The sequence below is a fragment of the Cricetulus griseus genome, chromosome 3, assembly GCF_003668045.3.
Source record: "Cricetulus griseus strain 17A/GY chromosome 3, alternate assembly CriGri-PICRH-1.0, whole genome shotgun sequence".
NCBI classification, from domain to species: Eukaryota; Metazoa; Chordata; class Mammalia; order Rodentia; family Cricetidae; genus Cricetulus; species Cricetulus griseus.
The window spans coordinates 215,373,861-215,393,988 of record NC_048596.1 but is presented as its reverse complement, the minus strand read 5'-3'; positions in this window follow the sequence as shown (position 1 = coordinate 215,393,988).

Here is a 20,128-nt window from a genome sequence, read left to right as displayed (position 1 = left end):
CCAGAAGAGGGCATCAGGTCCTCTGATACTGGAGTCACAGGGTGTTGTGACACACCGCATGGATGCTGAGAATAGAACAGACTCTTCTGTAAGAAGAGAAAATGTTCTTAACCACTGGGCCATCTCTCCAGCCCTGTTATTTCCATCTATTGGGTGTGTGTGTGTGTGAAAGGGCTGAGGAGAAGTTCTGGGAAAGAAGATGACCTCTTAGAAGGTGTGGCATAAACACAGACGATGCCTCTGAAAGACAAACAGGCTCCGGGGAGATTGCATGGGAGATGAGATGGCTTGCTGGCCATATCCCTTGAGAAGACAAGACTAAAGTGGGTGCCAGGAATAGGATCTGTGTCAATGGAGTGCTGTGTGAGGCTTTGAGTTTAGACAGATCCCAGCAACTCAACGGCTTCAACTTTGTTTTTTGTTTTTTTAATGCCAAAGTGACATGTTTTGGGATTGTGTATCGAGATTCTCATCAATGTTTAAGAACACAAACATGTGACAGTGACATAAATGAAGATATGTTAAGTTGTAAAAATGTTGTGAGGTTTCAGAGTTCACTATGGTGAGACTAGGGAAGCAAGTACCTAAGCAGGGGAGAGAACAATTTCTGGAGGTTCCAGCAGCCAAAACTGGGAAAACTCAAGCACCTGCCACACACTCCAGTCTGGCTGAGAAGGGGGGAAGGGGGGGGGTTTGAAGGGAGGGAGGGAGGAAACTCAATAAATTACTGTAGGGCAAAGGCACCCTGGGGTTCAAAAGATATTGATTACTGTTGATAGTCATCTCGAGTGAGCTTTGAAAAACACATGAGCTTTCAGAAACAGGGTTTCTACTTTGTCCTTGCTGTCCTGGAACTCACTATGTAGACCAGGCTGGACTCAAACCTACAGAAATCCGCCCACTTTTGTCTCCCAAGTGCTGTGATTAAAGCTGTGTGACAGCACACCTGGCTTGTGTGTGTCTATTTCATTTCCACTTAAGGACTTGCAAACCTAAAACACCCACATGAAAGGCCAGCACCTTCTTTATGATTCATGAGAACAGTCAGGAAGCCTCAAAGCACAGAGCTGATAGATTCCCCCCGTCTAAGATCTCATTGGATTTAGCTAGAAACAAAAGTGATGCTACCTGTTGTTGCTCGAGCACACACACACACACACACACACACACACACACACACACACACACACGGATCATGTGTTTGAACATTTGGCCACTTGGTAGTACTATTTGGCAAGGTTATGGGACCTTCAGAAGGTTGAAACTTGTGGGAGGAAGTATGTCACTGGGGATGGTTTTTCAGGGTTTATAGCCTTGACACATCCTGTCCCATCCCTCTGCTTCTTGTGTGTGGATGAAAATCTGATCAACCAGTTTGCTGTCCTGCCACTGAAAGGTTCAGGCATTATGCTGGCCTGCCCCTGTTACCTGGTGGAACAGGCAGTACCCTGGTCAGCCCAAGGTTCCATGGGAACTAAGTCTGCACGCAGGTGCAGAGGACCCCTTTAAAAAGACAGATCCCTGCCCATTTACGCTCTCTGCTTCCTCGCTGTTTCCTCTCTACTCTCTCTCTCACCTATGCACTCTCTCTGCAGCTACCGGCCATGGCAGTCAGCCATTATCCCTGTTCCTTTCTTCTTCTTAGTCTCCCTACTCTGCCTCACACATGCTAGGCAAGTGCTTTACCCCTGACCTACATGCCCAGCTCCTTCCTTTTGTTTTTGTTTTTTGTTTTTTTGTTTTTTTTAATAGCATGAGACTATCCCTTGCTAAGTAAAAGGGCGGTTGTGACTGCTGTCATAAATCACCCTGACTTTTCCCAGGTGGTTTTAAACCAAGATGGAGAGTTCAGCCAGTCAGAGCACCAAGGCTGGCTCTCTATTCCACACCTCATAAAAAGAGCCCAAGGTACCTTTGCAAGAACAGCTTGAGTGTACAATGCCAGAGTCACTGGGAGAGAGAAATTAAATGTGAAAAGCAAACCATAGGCTTTAAAGATGCAAACGCAGCCTATGTTTGGATTCCACCATTTAAAAATATGTCTTCCCAGCCCGAGAGCCACCCTACTTGGAAGGAAACCCTTAATTTATTTCTGAGAAGCGCCAGCATTCATTAGAATCATAGTCTCCTCCAGCCTCACGCTTTCGAAAATGGCCTCTGGGCAATTGCCTAAAATAACTTTCTAGAGCTTGTGCTCCAATAAAGAGTCCTTTGCTGAAACTTGGATCAGATGTTCATTTATTACCCTCCTCTTAATCAATTAAGAAACATATCATAAAAGTGCATTGCCTGTAAGAGGACAAACATAGGAGTTATTCTCCTTGCTGGGCTCCTAGCATGATTTTCCTCCAATGAAAAGAAACCACACGTGTGCACTGAGAGGGGAAAATGTGTTTGCATCCTGGGGTCGCTCAATGAAATATTATTACCTTATCAGTCCCCAACAGAAACTGAGGAGAAGCAAGGAAAAACTTCCTTTTGCCAGAGTCGGCTCTAATCAAGTTTCTTCTTTTTTAAAGCTACATGTTTTCTGGTTAAAACAAATGTTAGTTTTAGAACTGAGATCAATGAAAAGGTAACAGTGGTTTACTCCTAAATCCCTACTTCTTAAAAAAGAAAATATTTACGTAAAAGATCAAAGCCTGGGAGCCTATTCTTCTTCCAACATGGAGGTTTTGAGCCCAGTCAGTTACCAAATACAGGCATTGAGACATATGATGTCATAGTCTAGCAGACACATTCTTCCACCCCACACATGCATATACTTATGAAGAATGCAAACTTGTCTTAATGTCATGGAGTTATACATGCTTTGGAGGGTTGTAAGGTGGCACCTTCTGGGACGGAAGTAAAGGAGGTCCTCTGGATGGCAGACAAAAAAAATGTAACAACATAGACTTTTAGTTCCTTTGAATTTCTAGGTCTCTAAAGGCAAAAACATGGGGGGAGCAGAGATACTGAATACAGCTTGAAACTTTTTTTAATGAAAAAAAAAAAAACAGGTCTTGGGCTGAAGAGATAGCTCAGCCATTAAAGGCTAGACTCACAACCAAAAAAAGTATAAAAATGTTATATCTCTGACCCATCTGAAACAGCAATGTTTTGATATGCTACCCTTAACATGACTTTTGTCTCTCAACTGGGGATAATACATCAATGAAGACATAATTCTGAGTGATACTTATATGCCTCATGCTGCAACTGGATGAAGGCTAGACACCAGAGATTTCTAGACACAGAGAAATGTATGGTCTAGCTTAGAAGTGTGTCAGTCCATTCAGACTTCTGTAACTGAATATCATAGACTGGGGATCCTACATCCAATAGAAATGTATTACTATGGAGACTGGGAATTCTGAGATCTGGTGTCTGTGAGTACCCACTTCCTGGTTCACGGAATGTGCCTTCTTGCCATGTCCTTGTGTAGTGGAAAAAATGATCTAGCTTTCTGGGGCATCATGTATAAGGGCACAAATACCATTTATGAGGGCTCCACCCTATGATCTCACCATCTCCCAAAGGCCTGCCCTCTAATACTATCACCTTGGGGTTTAGGATTTCAATTTGTGAGTTTGAGGGGAGCACACACTGCCCATAGCAAAAAAGCATAAAGAAAGTGCAGAATAATTCATGAAGATGCCAGATAATATGTAATAAAGAGTGGAATTCCATCAGTGGGTGTCAAGTTGCCCTCCTCAGGACACTGACACTGAGATGGAGATTCAGGTAAGATGGTTATTAGGTACTGAGCTCAGGGCCAGTACTTACAGAGGATAGGACTGAGGACTTGGTACTTGGAGAAGCCAGGCTGTGGTGTAGGGTCTCTAAAGTCTGGTTTAAATCATCCTACACTGGGCCTTTGGACAGCTTCTCTCTCTCTCTCTCTCTCTCTCTCTCTCTCTCTCTCTCTCTCTCTCACACACACACACACACACACACACACACACACACACACACACACCAGTCACATGCATGTAAGACATATGCACATGCCCTAGAGCAAATGTTCAGTCCTCAAACAGACATAATTCCCAGGGCTTACCCAGTGGCAGCTCTCATGAGGCCTACAGGGCTCCCAGCAGCTAAAACATTAAATTCAACCTTTCAGGGGGAATCTGGGCAGTGCAGCACTGGATCCCCAGGAGGAAGATTCCAGATTGTGGTTTTCCTCGTTCTGAAAAGCTCCCTATCATAAGTAAGGCCTGTTACAGTTGAATCTGAGATGTATCCCCCAGGCTTATTTTTTAAATGCCTGTAACCCAGGTGGTGTTGCTTGGGAGACTAGAACCTTCAGGATGTGAGCTCCAGCTAGCAGAAATAGATCACTAGGGATGGGTTTTGAAGTCTATAACCTAGACTCAGCTTTGGGAACCCTCTGGGCTTCCTGATCTGCCACCATGAGGCTCAACCACAATCCTTCCTGCCACTATGAATTCTATCATGCCTTCCCCATTACAATGGACTGGGACCCTCGGGTACTATAAGCCAACGTAAATCTTTCATCAGGTGTCTTGTCCCAGTGATGCAAATGTTAACCAATGCTTGCCTTTGGTGGCCCTAACTCTCCCCTGTGGCATCACTACTCTTACTTGCCTGAATAATCAGGGGGAAGTCAATAGACCTGGACTTTGTTTAGTCACTGTTCTTTTGCTAAGAAGAGACACCAGGACCAAGGCAACTCTTATAAAAGAAAGAATTTAACCAGGGGCTGGTTTACAATTTCAGAGGCTTGGTCCATTATCATCATGGCAGGGAGCATAACACTGGAGCTGTGACCTGAATATTTGTGTTCTTTTCAAATTCTTTTTTTTTTTGGGGGGGGGGGTTCGAGACATGGTTTCTCTGTGGCTTTGGAGGCTATCCTGGAACTAGCTCTTGTAGACCAGGGTGGTCTCAAACTCACAGAGATCTGCCTGCGTCTGCCACCCGAGTGCTGGGATTAAAGGCGTGCAACACCACCACCTGACTTCCTCTCAAATTCATACGCTTAAATCTTAACACACACACACACACACACACACACACACACACACACACACACCCCACTGCAAAAAATAGTATTAGAACATGAAGACTTTTGGAAATGATGAAGTCAAAAATGGAGGAGGAAGAACTTTAAAATGAAGAGGAGGAAAAAGATTACACTCTTTAAAAAGAATCAAGGCCTGGAGAAGTGGTTCGGTGGTTAAAAGTGTGAGCTGCTCCCACAGAAGACTCAAATTCCACTCAGAGAACCCATGTCAGGAGGCTCACAGCTCCAGGAGACCAGACACCTCTGTCCTCCACAGACATCTCTGTCCTCCACAGACACCTCTGTCCTCCAGACATCCACACCCACATGTTTGTATACCCCCTGACACCCAACACACACTTAATAGAAAGAAAGAAAGAAAGAAAGAAAGAAAGAAAGAAAGAAAGAAAGAAAGAAAGAAAGAAAGGTTTTCTTTTTTTTTAAGTAAGCATCAGGCTGGGGAGGTAGCTCCATGGCACAGTACTTACCTAGGTTCAATCTCCAGCACTAAAAACCAATAAAACAAGACTAAGGGTATCAGTGAACACCATCAATCCCAGCACTCAGGAAGCAGGGACAGATGGATCTCTGTGTATTTAAAGCCAGCCTGCTCTACAGAGTAAATTCCAAGACAGCCAAGGCTATATAATGAGACCCTGTCTCTAAAAGCAAACAAACAGAAAAAACAGAACACAGGTGGGTATAGTGGTTCTCAACTTTAATCCCAGCACTAGGGAGACAGAGGCAGACAGATCTCTAAGTTTGAGGCCAGCCTGGTCTACACAATGAATTCCAGAGCAGCCAGAGCTACACAAAGAAACCCTGTATTAAAAACAAAAAACAAAATAAATACATAGGCCAGGGGGTAGTGGCACACACCTTTAATCCCAGCACTCGGGAGGCAGAGGCCAGCCTGGTCCACAGACCCAGTTCCAGGAAAGGCTCTAAAGTTACACAGAGAAACCCTGTCTCGGAAAACCTAAATAAATAAACAAATAAACCAAACAAAGAAACAATCAAAATCTCTGGCTTCTCTTAACTGTCAAAGCTAGATGTGGTGACTCATCTCTGCAATCCCAGCACCAAGGAAACTGAGGTTGGGGGTGGGGGCGGGCAGGATTGTTGAATGTTCCAAAACAGCCTGAGCTATACTATGAGACTCTGTTGAAAAAGGAAAGGGAGGAAGGGAGAGAGGGAGGGAGGGAGGGAGGGAGGGAGGGAACTGAATGGATATTATCATACCAAAATCTCCAAGATGTTCTGTCTCATGAGCACAGGGTTACACCTTCCTTATCAGCTATGTGGATTCTGGTTGGCCAGGACACTATGTTCTGTAAAGCTCTCTGGATCTGGGACAATTCCCAAACTATGGGTAGCTTGGTTCTCAGAACTGCAGTAACTTACTGTCTAGATCCTTGCCCTCCTCACCCCATGACACCCCGTAATGGCCACCAGGAAAGATGCTCACAGATCAACCTAGCATTCTTTAACTGACTACTGAACTGGTTGCCCTTGGCAACAGACAACCTCAGACAGTAACTTTTGACTCTCCTTCTCACATCTCTCTTTCTGCCCTCTAAGTACCCTGGCCTATAAGCAGACTCTTAACACGGAAGATTCCTTCTGCGGGTTTTTCTCCTGAATAAAAAAAAAAAAAACTGTACTTCACCAGGGGTAGGGGATGAGGGTAGAAATGGGGACAGGGGTGATGGAGAGTATATGCCTTTAAACCCAGCACTTGGGAGGCAGAGGCAGGTGGATCTGTGTGTTCAAGGCCAGCCTGGTCTACAGAGTGAGTTCCAGGACAGCCAGGACTTCACAAAGAAATCCTGTCTTATTTTTTATCTGCAGCACAGCGCCTACACCTGATCCAACCGCTATCCAGCTACTGATTGTGCCTTTGTTGCTCTGCAGGTGCCTCAGCCACCTCCATATTGGAAGCCAAATGTTTTTTTACTAAGTTTCTATTGTTCTATTTTACCAATGAAAGACTCAGGAGCCAGTTGCTGGGATGAAAACCTGCTAGCTCAAAGAAGCAGAGAAAGCAGCGGAATGACCTTCCTCCTCAGTCAATGTCTCAGAAAAAAAGAATTTCTCCTATATCCTCTGAAACAAGATTCCTCCAACCAGATGTCCTTCCCTTTTATTTCCTATGCTCCCAATTTCCCCTCACTCTCTATGGTTACTTCCAGTTAACTGATTGCTTGCTCAACCTCTTGAACCATGGTTGATTTTAGTGAAATAACACAACCTTGGGGTTCACAGTGTGACCAAATATCCTGCAACACTGTCTCAACCCTCCCTCCTTCCTCCCACCCCCCCCAAAAAAAACCTGTACTTTCGATGAATTGATTTCCTTTGTCTGTCTGTCCTTCTGGATAATTCTACATTTCCCCCAAAGTATGGCATGTTAGTCAAACTTCTTTATTGCCATGGCAAACGCCTGACACAAGCAATTTAAGAAAGAAATGATTTCTTTTTCTCATGGTCTCAGGGGTTCTTTCTATCCAGGACATATGTCTGCATGCACTTGGGCAGAACATTAGGTGGCAGCAGGGTGCCAGAGGAGGTTTTCACCCAAGGCAAACAGGAAGTTTAAGAAGGGAATACAGGGAAGAGCCAGAGCAAGCTCTATGTCCCAAAGATGCTTCTCAGCAATCTACTTCTTCCCCTAGGGTCCCATCTTCTAAAATGTACCCAAAACAGCACCACTGGCTTGGAATTAAGTCCCCAGTGATATAAGGCCCCAGTGATATCTTTTGGGGGTACATTTCATATTCAAACTATACCATGTGAATATATGACAGATATCCATGAACAAATGGACAAACAAAAACAGAGAGCTAGAGCAGGGCATGGTAGTACCCACATGTAATCCCAGAACTTTGGAGTAGAGATAGTGAAAGACCCCCGGTAGCTCAGGCCCCCAGGATCTCTGCCCAGGACTGCGGCGACCCCAATCACCAGACAGAGGCAAAAACTTGATGCAAACAGCATGAGGCATTATTGCAGTTGTTTAATGAGCTAACATGGGCCTTTCATCCATCCACATGGTCCCCGTGTGCTGCATCTACTGTGTCGGATGGACAGGGCAACCAAGTTGTCTCGTAAAATTAAAGGTTCTTTACTTTTGCATTGCATCAGGTCTCTTGGTGATTTGGGGGTTCAGAGTTTAGGCACAACAATGAAACAAAGCAAAACAAAACCCAAAACAGCTTCATGAAGGGGAGAAAGCATTTCGTGGAAGCATCTAAATGAGCAGAAAGAAAGCCTGCAAGGAAGAAAAGAGGTATGAGTGAACCAGGCAAAGGGGTCAGCTAGCTGAGAGTAGAAGATGTGGATTACAGGTTAGTCCAGATGTTCCCACTATGAAAAAGCATGGAGACCGAGGTAAACTTCACACCAGGAAGATATTGTTGGATCATTTATGGAAAAGCATGGGGGTTGAGGCAGATTTCACAACAAGCAGACATTGTTAGAACATTGTTCCAAGGATGACTGGATTTCTCATCAGCTTCCTCTCTCTCTGGTGCACACCAAGACAGACAGAAATCACCACATGCCAGCTACCTGCTACAAATTTTCACCTACCCTATTGCTATTGGAACTGGATTGAGAGAAATCTAACTAGAGCCAAAGGGGGGGGGGATGTGACATATTTTACCTCCTCCACATCTATTTCCCATCTAAGAGACCAGAAGTGTGTGGCTAACAAAATACTAAATAACAAGCTTCAAGGCTGCCAGACCAAATCCCTGCATGGATGTGCTCGCTGCCAGAAGACTCTGGGCAAAAAGGAGGCTTGAGAGCCAAGGTGCACTACACCTTCACAGGCATAAATTCCACATGTAAATTCTTCAGGAATTCTGTCCTTTGCTTCATTATAACGGCACCATTAACCTGACAGTTTCAGTCGTTTCCATCGTGCATCTCATGCCATGACACATCCGAAAGCCTAACTGCAGACAAAAAAGGGAGTAAACCCTATTCCAGAAAATCCAACCCATTCCTGGAATTCCCCACCTCCCCAAACTCATAAATAATCCATCCAAGGGAGCCACCCACTACTGCAGACAATGAAACTCACCCGGAGAAGCCTGCACCACCCTGCCAAGTAAGGAAACTTCCCTTCACTTCCTTACTTTGTTTCCCCTGAATTCTTTCTCTGATGGTGACTGGAACATTAAGTAGATCTCAACAGTTAGCTCTGTCTCTGGGGACTCTCCAGCCTTCAGCTGCAGCAGCAAGACCCTCATTGAAGGAGGATTCTCCTTCTACCCCCAACACAAAAACAAAGATGCAGAGACACAAAGGACGACCTAGACAAGTAACGCCCCGCTTCTCAGCGTTAGTGCATACCGCTGACACAGGAAACTGGGTGTCTTCAAGGATGGAGGAGACTTTCACAGGGAGCTAGGGTCCCAGGAATTGGATGGCCATCAAAGCCCCTCACTCCCACCCCAGCTGGCGGCTTTTGAGCTCTTTTCTTTTGAATTTGAGGAATGAATGGGCCACAGTGAGTGAGTTTTAGAGAGTTTATTATAGATTCACAGATGAAAAGTTTTTATTAACTTTTATTTATTATTTTTATATTATGTGCATTGCCATTTTGCCTGTATGTATGTCTGTGTGATAGCATCAAGATCCCATGCAACTGGTGTTAACAGACAGTTGTGAGCTGCCATGCAGGTGCTAAGAATCAAACCTGGGTCCTTTGGAAGAACAGCCAGTGCTCTTAACCGCTGAACCATCTCTCCAACCCTGGGTGGAACCTTAAAGGGGGAGGGGTACACCTGTATGGTAGCAGGGGTCTTGGGAAATAGAATACACCATTGAGCCTCTATACCTTGGAGTTTCTTGGGCTTTACTGGATGGAGGGGTCCAGGGATGAGTTGGCCAGTCCAGTTTCCACTTCAGGAGATGAGGTACTTTGTAGTTGCAGTCTTCAATATGGTCTCCAGAAAAGGGACATTCCTTCAGGGGAAAAGATATAAGAAAAAGCAAGATACACACTGTTGTTCTCTTAAGTTTAAAAACATAAAAAAAAAAAAAAAAGGTGAGACGTGAGAATGAGAGATACATTAACGATAGTTTATTCCAGGAGGGGGTGGGAGAGCGGGAGTGGGAGAGGGAGAGACAGAAGAGATAAGGAAGAGAAAGAGAGCAGGGAGGAGATAAGAGAGGGTAAAGAGAAGAGAGAGAAGAGAGCGTAGGTGGGCAGGGGTCTGTCTTTTATAGGTGTCCTTTACACCTGCGTGCAGACTTAGTTCCCATGGAACCCTGGGCTGACCAGGGTACTGCCTGAGTGGATTCTGCTAGGTAACAGGGCCAGGCCAGTGTAATGCCTGATCCTTTCACACACACCCTGGCCCCTGGCCCGCACCTTTCTGGTAACTCTGGTTTCTGGTCATGGCAGAACCAGACACATTATGGTTTAAACTTTGTTGGTATCTCTAGCCTCCTCCTATTTTTCCCCACCACTGTTTACTCTCCATCAAACCTAAGTATAAAGAGACACAGTGTTCTTTCTTGGTGTCATATGTGTCACTATGTCATGTAAGACTTACGCTAAATTTCAGTACTTTTGTTTTACAGGTTTCAGTCGTGAACCTTGCAATGGGTTAGAAACAGATATTAGTTTGTTTTTTTTTCCCCCTTCATGAAAGGTAAAAAGAAAATTGCTTTTTTTCCCCTACAAGGGTGAGTCAGAGGCAGGAATAATCAAGGTAGCTGTCCATCAAGACATTGCAATATGTAATGGAGACTATAGCCCTCCCCAGAACTTGCAGTTCAGTCGGGGAATTACAGTTGTTGGTTCAAAGATTTGGGGATGGCCGGTAGGAAGGCTTTATGCCTGGGTACCACAAGAGGCCCCTGTAGTGAACTGATTTAGAACATGGGTTGGGAGCTGAGCCCACAGCTCTGAGCCTAGCTGTGGCTGTAAGAAGCAATAGCAAGTACAGCCAAAAGCAATTAATACTTTGGTCTGATAGCAATCACCAAAAATTAATAAATTTCATTTTGTTTGAAGTTCAGAAGAGAGAGGAGGGGAAAAAATTGAGGTCTGTGAAATCATGCTTAGAGGAAAAGAGGGGGGGAATGCCCCAAAAAGTCCACAGAAAAAGCTTCAACTAAAATTGGTTCTATGCAGGATCTGGGGGTAGGAGAGGATTCAGGAAACCATTTTTTACTATTAATATAGTGAAGGGAAGAGAGTGCATGCAATCAATTGGTAAAAGTAATAAATACCAGGAGGAGAAAACAGGTTGAAAAGAAGGCAGAGGTATTCCTTAGAAGATCCAATATTCTTTGCTTGCGGTGAATACATAAATTTCTTTTCGGTGGAAGCAAAAGAACAGGGATTGGCTGAACCCTTACAGGGTGATTTATAGACCACGGGGGCATAAAAGAGACGGGTCTCAGAATAGACCAGAAAGTAGCTGTGCAGAAGGAAGACCACACTTCCTCGGAGGACCCTCACACTTCCTCACCAATAATGGGCATGATTAATAGCCTTCATTTCTGTCACCGTGATGGGAGAAGCAGTAGTATCTCATTCTAATGTGCGGTTCTTTGATTATTAAGGAAGCTGAATATGTTTTCATGTTTATCAATATTTCCATTCAGCCTGCTCTGAAGAGTGAGATGAAAGATGGGAGGGGGTGGGAAAACAAATGGAAAACAAATAAAGGCTGTTGACTTACTCTATTTTTGCAAGAAAAAGAAAAAGTGAAGAGTGGTTTATTGAACACGTATTTCAGATAAATCTGAAGTTCATCAGATTCCTATTAAGGAAGAGCAAAGTGTACATAGACCAAGACGGTGTCTGATGATGAAACTGCAGCCGACCAAATAAGCACTTGATGGCTGGATGTGATAAAGACCTGTCATGTACCCAAACCACACAGAGGCAAAGGGGTAGGGAGGGGAACTCCTAAGAGGAATATCTTAAGTAAGGCCATCTTTCCTTGACTCTTTCTGTTTGGTTCTTATGGGATTTTATTTCCTGCAGGGGAAGAATGTGTGCTTATGTAGCTCTAATCAGAAAGTATCTCCCTCAGTCTGTTGTTTGAGACAGGGTCTCACCATGTTCCCCAGACTCAAAGGAGCCTTCTGCATCAGTCTCCTAAACAGTTGGGACTACATATTTGGGCCATCATGCCTGACTTTCTGAGATTTTAAACCCCCAAAATTAAGGGGGGATGGGTCAGCACATGCCTCTAATCCCAGCACTTGGGAGGCAGAGGCAGGTAGATCTCTGTGAGTTCCAGGCCAGCCTGGTCTACAGAGTGAGTTCCAGGACAGCCTCCAAAGCTAAACAGAGAAACTCTATCTTGAAAAAGGAGGAGGAGAAGGAGGAGGAGGAGGAGGAGGAGGAGGAGGAGGAGGAGGAGGAGAAGAAAGAAGAAGAAGAAGAAGAAGAAGAAGAAGAAGAAGAAGAAGAAGAAGAAGAAGAAGAAGAAAGAAAAGAAGAAAGAGAGAGAAAAGAAACAGCCAGCAGAAGTTACCCAAGTTTGTTCAAGGGTCTGCTTTTACATTAAGGAGGCTGGTCCGTATAAAAGAGACAGGTGTCTTTTCAGGATTAGTACCTCAACCCTCAACAGCATAATGAAGAATAAATCAAGTCATGGTGGCACATACCTTTAATCCCAGCACTCAGGGGACAGAGGCTGGCAGATCTCTGTGAGTTTGAGGTCAGCCTGCTCTACAGAGTGAGTTCCAGGATAGCCAGAGCCACATAGTGAGACCTTGTCTCAAAAACAAATGAACACAGAATAAGTTCTGACTGTTCTACAGAACTGAACACAGAGTTCAAGTTCTCATGACTGTTCTTTTTCTTTAATGTTTACTTATTTATTTATTTGCATTTTGCATCTTTAATTTGAAGTTGTTTCAAAAGAATGGAGAAAGGCCATAGAAATAACATGTAAATTAGATAACAATTCAAATTGAAATTTTACTATACATAATTTCTTTTATTTCCAAATTTAACTTTTTGTTGATTCTTTGTGGATTTCACATCATGCAACTTGATCCCACTTATCTCCCTATCCCTTTCATTCACCCTCTACCCTTGCAACACCCCCCTCCAGTATAAAACAATATAGAATTTAGAAGAAAAGAAGAAAAAAAAAAGAAAAATCTCATTGTAGAAACTGTAGTGTGATGAAATGAGTCACACAGTATACGCTTTCATCCATATATTATTACTTGCAAGTGTTCATTGCAATGAGTCATTAGTATGGTTCAAGGTCTCTGGTTTTTGCTACATCACCAATACAAGGCCCTCCTGGGGCTCCTCTTGAATATCCTGTTGTCTTGTGTCATGGAGATCCTGCAACTTTGGGTCTACAGAACTGGCCTTCATGGGCTCCAACAGATAATAGATGGGGTGGGTCAACTCATCGCACTGGTTCTGGGTCTGGGTGGTTACTGGGTTGGTCAGCCTGCCAGCTCTCCCTTGCCCTCAACACCAATGGGAGCTCACCAGCACAACCCTGGCTAGCTCACCCTATGGAGTAAGCAGCAAGAGGCAGGGCTGTATCTCCTGCTCTCATGTACTGGGGTTGGTTTGCCTATACCTACTGTTAGATTTTTGCTTAAATTAGAAGAAGAGGGTGCAAGATGAGACATGAGAACAAGAAATACATTAACCATAATTTATTATGTCATGGGAGAGCAAGCAAGAGAGAAATAGAAGAACAGAGTAGGACAGAGAGTAAGAGAGGAGGAAGAGAGAGTTAATGGCTGACCACCATGGTGGTTGGGGGAGGGGAGAGAAGCTGGATCTTTTAAAGGGAAGACCCCACATGCGCACTGAGGTTCCACGCATGCACAGAGTCCTCACACAGGCCATAATGCGTGACATGGTGATGGCATAGCAGTCCCTGTGCGTGTCCCACCCATCGTCATGGGGCCGGGTTAGCATGTGTCCGTCCTAACACCTACACTACCAGGGCCAGCTCTACTGTGTTGCCTAAACGAGGTGTAAAGGCCATTCTGCCTAGTGCTGCAGCTGGTGAGAGGCAAAGCTAGCTTTCTTATTCTAGTGACCTCAGGGACAGCTCTCCCACCTGCCTCAGGCCTGGAGTGGCCTGGGGACAGATGCTACTTCTCTCCCTTACCCAATGCCACCATATGGCAGATGAGGGACAGAGCCAGATCTCCCATGCTCACATTCTTGGGGCCAGCTCACCTGTCCCTGTACTCCCTAGTACTGCAGTTGGTGAGGGACTAGTTCAGCTTTCCCACCTGCCACAGGTGGTGAGGGGTGAGGCAGAGAGGGCATCTTTCTCTCAACCACCCTACCATACAGTAGACAAGGGGAGAGGGACCAGCTCTCCCACTCTTAAGCCCTCAGGGACAGCCTTCCCACACCCCCACCAACAGGGTCAGCTGTTATGCTGCCCAGTGAGGCTCAAAACCCACTCTGTCAGTGCTGAAGCGGGGAGGGGGGTGAGGACCAGTCTCCCTAATATTACAATCAGTGAAGAGTGGATCCAACTCTGTGCAGCCCTATCCTCTCTGCCTTCCATGGTAACAGGAGCCAAGAACATCAACACAAACCACAGCTGTGGCAGGGCCACAGTGAAGACATGGCCTTTGGTCTCAGCCCAGACCCAGACCTGCTGACTATTCTTAGTAGTATGAAGATGACATCATCATCCTCTATGCATCTTCTAAAAATAATAATAATAATCCTCCAATTGTGTCATGTGTTGCTGGAGATGGAAACCAAGACTTTAGGCATGCGAGGCAAGCACTCTACACTACTTCTGAGTATAACAACCCCTACTGTGTGTGTGTGTGTGTGTGTGTGTGTGTGTGTGTGTGTGTGTGTGTGTGTCGCATATGTTCAAGTGCACATGCACTTGTACATGAAAAGGTCAAAGGACAAGTTTTGAGAGTCAGTTCTTCTCTTTTGCATTTTGAGGTAGACTCTCTCTTATTTCTGCTACTGCTATCCTCCAGGACATCTGGTGGGTCTGTTTCTATAGAAAGTCTCCTGCCTCCACCTTCTTACTCATTGTGAAAATGCTGGGATTACAGACGGTCACCACAAAATCCAGCTTTGTATGTGGTTCCAGGGATCAAACTCACTTGAGGCTTTACCTGCTGAGCCACCTCACCCCCATAATATTGTGTTTGTTTGTTTGTTTGTTTGTTTGTTTGTTTGTTTAGTTGGTTGGTTGGTTGGTTGGTTTTGGTTTTTCCAGACAGGGTCCTGTGTAGCTGTGTAGCCTTGGCTATCCTGGAACTCACTCTATAGAACAAACTGGCCTCAAACTCAGAGATCCGCCTGCCTCTGCCTCCCAAGTACTCCACATTATTCTTTTACATATTTTTTAAGGTACTTGAGACTATGTCCTCACTATTAAAAAGAAGAAAAAAAGGCTCATTTGAGTCTGTTTGTCTTCACTATTATTTGTGTGTGTGTATTAATGTTACTATGTATTGTACTGTGTAAGTTCTAATAGGTCTTAATAATAAAAGCCCAGAGTCAGATACAGGGGGAAAATGCTGAGCGATCAGAGAGATGAAGGAGCAAACCACAGCCCTTACCTGCTCAACTTCCTAGCCAAAAAGAGACTGAGCTCCTGTCTCCTCCTGCCTTAGCATTTCTTCTCTCCATCCAGCCATCTCACTTCCTGTCTGTCTGTACAGACCTCCAGACCCCTATGGTTAACTAGAGGCTAGCTCCACCCTCTGATCTTCAGGCAAGCTTTATTTGTTAGAGTATAAACAAGATATAACTACAGTGTATGGTGTAGAAAAGAGAGCCAGGCAGCCAGAAAGAGAAAGAAATGGAGGTATTGTACCCAACAACGACGATGTGGCAGTGTACAGTTTTTGTCTTCATCTGCTTGTGTTGTTACTTTATATTTTTACAGAAGGCATTGGTTTTGCCTTCATGTACGTCTGTGTGAGGATGGTGGATCCTGAAGTTACAGACAGTTGTAAGCTGCTATATGGGTGCTGGGAACTGAACCCAGGTCCTCTTGAAGAACAGTCAGTGCTCTTAACCACTGAGCCATATCTCCAGCCCCGTGATGTTACTTTAAAACAATAAAAAAAAAAAATGACCAAGACTGGCACCCTATAAGGAAAGGAGGCAGTGTGAAGGCTAAGACCCTCCTAAGCTTGGAAGCCACATGTGGCCAGGACCTTGTGCTACTTCATGCCGTGTGGATAAGACAACCAACAAGAACTCATTCAAAAGGCAAACAAAGAGGAGGCCAGACATGTGGGTAGCCGGACTTTAACAAAACTCCCTTTTTCTGGTCTATGTTTGCATTGGTTTAGTTTGGTTTGGTGTTAGACAAGCAGGCTTTCCAATGCTATACAGGCTGCCCTCCAATTCCTGGACTCAAATGATCCTCCTGCCTCAGCCTCCCTAGTAGTTGGGCCTAAAGCATACATCCCCATATACTGACTTAAAAACTTACCCTTGATATATCTAATCCATTCATGAGAGTGCTAACCCAGTCCCACAATACAATCTTAAACCCCTTCCCAGAGTAAGTGTCCCCATGTTATAAACCTTTCCCATAAGGTCCCATTTCTTAAAGATTCAACCGCTTTCAATACTACATTGGAACGCTGTGAGGATTCTTCCAAATGCTATGGCTGGCAGAGAGATGATCCGTGAGAGGCAAGAAGAAAATCCAGTTCAGCACAACTTAGTTGGCCAGTGCTGGTTCAAGCTTTTAGAGTCTGGCCCCAAGAAGTTTATTGTAAGCATATTTAATTAAGCATTCCAAATTAAGTACAATTTGGAATAAAGTTTATTGTAAGCATATTTAATTAAGCATTCCAAATTAAGTACAATTTGGAATAAAGTTTCCTAGTGTAATACTATCCCATATGCACAAGACGGCACAATTACATTGAAACTCAAAGTACAAGTCACTTCTTCCATGAAGATGAGTCTTAAAAAGAGGCTACATGTGTTATCTTAAGGGCCTATGGGAGGATCTGGTGCGGTCTTGGTTATATAGACTGCACAGAAGTCATTTAAGTGATCGGCAGTGGTGACACACACCTTTAATCCCAGCTCTTGGGATGTAGAGGCAGGCAGATCTCTGTGAAGTCAAGACTAGCCTGGTCTACAGAGTGAGTTCTAGGACAGCCAAGGCTACACAAAGAAACCCTGTCTCAAAAAAAAAAAAAATGAAGAAGAAAAAGGAGAAGGAGAAGGAAAAGGGAAGGAGGAGGAGGAAAAGAAGAAGAGAGGAAGAGGAAGTAATCATTTAAGCTATCAGCCATCTCCTGCCCTGGTTGTGAGAGTTTGGGGGAGCCCCTGTCTGTACAGATGCAAAGGTCACCTAGACTATTAGCCACCTCCCTCCAGTCCTGCTTGTAGGAACTTGATATGGCCTGGCCCTACAGATAGTGTAAATCACCAGGTTATTAACCATTTCTATTCCCAGACTTACGGATGGAAAAACAGTTTAAGTGAACTTCCAACCATAGCCTAATCCCAACAGAGTTCTATAGGGTCCCGAGCACCTAGAAGGAAGGGTGCAGTTCCAACTAGGCCAAAGGACCTATCTTGACTGAGTAGTCAAGCACCTTAGTGTTTCCAAATACCCTGAAAAGAGGTTCATTACCATCAGAGAGAAGTAATCTCTAAGATTCACACCGGCCTGAGCATTCCACCTCCTGCTGTAATCCACTAACACTTCAAAGCCTTCCCTCTTTACTCAGCCTCAGTTTCTAAACCCTCCCCTCCAGAAATACAAACCATGGAAACGTCACTAATCTTGGTTGTGAACTTGTCCCACCTGGAAAAAAGGAATCTCAATTAAAGATCTGCCTCCATCAGATTGGCCTATGGGCATGTTGTAGGGCATTTTCTTGATTGTTGATTGATGAAGGAGGGCCCAGCCCACTATGGGTGGTCCTTAGACAGAAAGTCCTGGGTTATATAAGGAAGCTAGCTAAGCAGAAGCAGGAAGCAAGCCCATAAACTGTGCTCCCTCGTGGTTTCTACTTAAGCTCTTGCCTCCAGGTTCCTGCTTGACTTCCTGTCTTGGCTTCACTGGGTGACCAATGACCCACTGTAACCTGTAACACATAACAAACCCTTCCCTCCCCAAGTTGCTTTTGGCCAGTGCTTTATCCCAATAGCAGAGAAGCAAACTAGGACAATCACAAGAGACTTCTTCCACTTAGTCTTTAGGACCCTCCCAGACATGTGACAAGTCTCATCAACACGAAAAAGATTTAGAAGAAAAAAACATTTCCTGACCAGAGATAATAGAAACAGTATTACCCAATTCCAGTTCCAGATTTCCTTTTTTATTAAAGAAGTCTTTCATGCCACTCATAGAGCAGTAAAGGAAAAGCAGTGGAATCTCTGTGCCTCCCGCTCAGAGCCTGGGAGACTGTGCTGTTCCCATTACAAGTCCGTTTCTGATTTAGAAGATCCTGGATACACAAGCTCAGGAGAATGAGAATCCAGAAGCAAAACTACATCAGTGTGCAATGAACGCGCTCCTGCTTCCTCTCAGCCTTGGGATGCTTTAGTCATCTGTATGACATTTAAGGGGAAAATGCCTGTTAAAGAGGAGATAAGCACAAGAAAACTATTCCTCACGTCCAAACATCTTCCTGTTCTAAAAACATGAAACAGGTGGAAATTCAACTGACCAGTAAGATCTTAATTTATTCTCTCTTCACAGCAGCCCAACTCATGCCATCACTGTTTGCTCAAGGATTTCCACACTCCTGCGGTGCCTGTCAGAAAACCAGGGTTCCCTGGGACCAGCCTTTCAAAGTGTTCTTCAGGGATAAAGGAAAGACGGGACTCTCCCCCTAGGCAAGGTCATTTGCTTCCTCCACTGTGCAACCCTTTCTTACTCTGACCACACCTTTGCAAGTGATTGGACACCCTGAGTACTATACTCTCTGAGGTAGCAGCCAGGTCTCTCTCTCTGACCTTCTCTCCTGCCTGTAATAACTACTTTCACATCAGTGTGAAGGGTACACCTGACAGAAACAATTAAAGTGGGAAACATTTACCTTTGACTAACAGCAGGGAAGGTAGGGCAGAATGGCCCGGTCCCTGGGGGTGAGCATGGGAGGCTAGCTGGTCACATGGTGGCAACCCAGGAAGCAAAGAGAACAGGCAAATGAGTCAGGTGGTACAATCTTCAAAGGTCCGCTCCTAATGACCCACTTCCTGAAGGCTCCATGGCCTTTTAAAATAAAAACATGAGCCAGGCACCAAGCACTCAAAACACGAGCCTGTTGGGGACATTTCTGATTCAAACTGTAAGACTCCTGTTTCCCTAGCACCCTTGATCTTTCTTTCCTAAAGTGACAGGAAAAGCTTGCTTTGCTTTTCTGTTTGACTAAGGGGAGTTCCCTACCCAAAAGAAATGCAATTGGACAAAGATCACAAAAAAAAAAAAATACGGGAAGAAAAGCCAAGTCTTGACAAGTAGGATAGGAGAAGGGCAAACATTGGGAGACATGGTTAAGAAGATGCAGGAGTGGAAGTGTTTCATGCATGACTTTCCTTGAAAACTGCTTAAGTTAGAAAGGAGGAGTAGGAGGAAGGAAGGAAGATGAGAGGGAGAGAGGGAGGGAGGACGGTAAGAAACAAAGAAAGAGAAAAAGAAAGACAGGAAGAAAGAAAGAAAGAAAGAAAGAAAGAAAGAAAGAAAGAAAGAAAGAAAGAAAGGAAGGAAGGAAGGAAGGAAGAAAGAAAGGAAGAAAGAAAGAAAGAGGAAGAAACCTTTAGAATACCTGGGAGATGTGGTCACTGTCATAGTTCATTCAGATTATCAGAACAAAAACATAATTAATAGCAGAAATTCATTTCCCATCATTCTAGAGGCTGGGAAGGCACAAGCAGATCAAGGGCTACTTTGGGATTTGTAAATAATCATCTCTTCACATGGTAGAGAGGCAAGAACTCTCACTAGGACCTTGTTACTAAAACACCAGTCCCACTTACGGGGATCCCACCCTCTTGACCTAATTACCTTCCAAAGGCCCCACCTCAAAACGCCCTCTCATCAGGGAATAAGTTGCAATATATGAATTTAGCTGTAGTAAGCATTCAAAAAGTGAATTTTTTGGTTATGTCTGTTCAGGTAACTTCTCTCC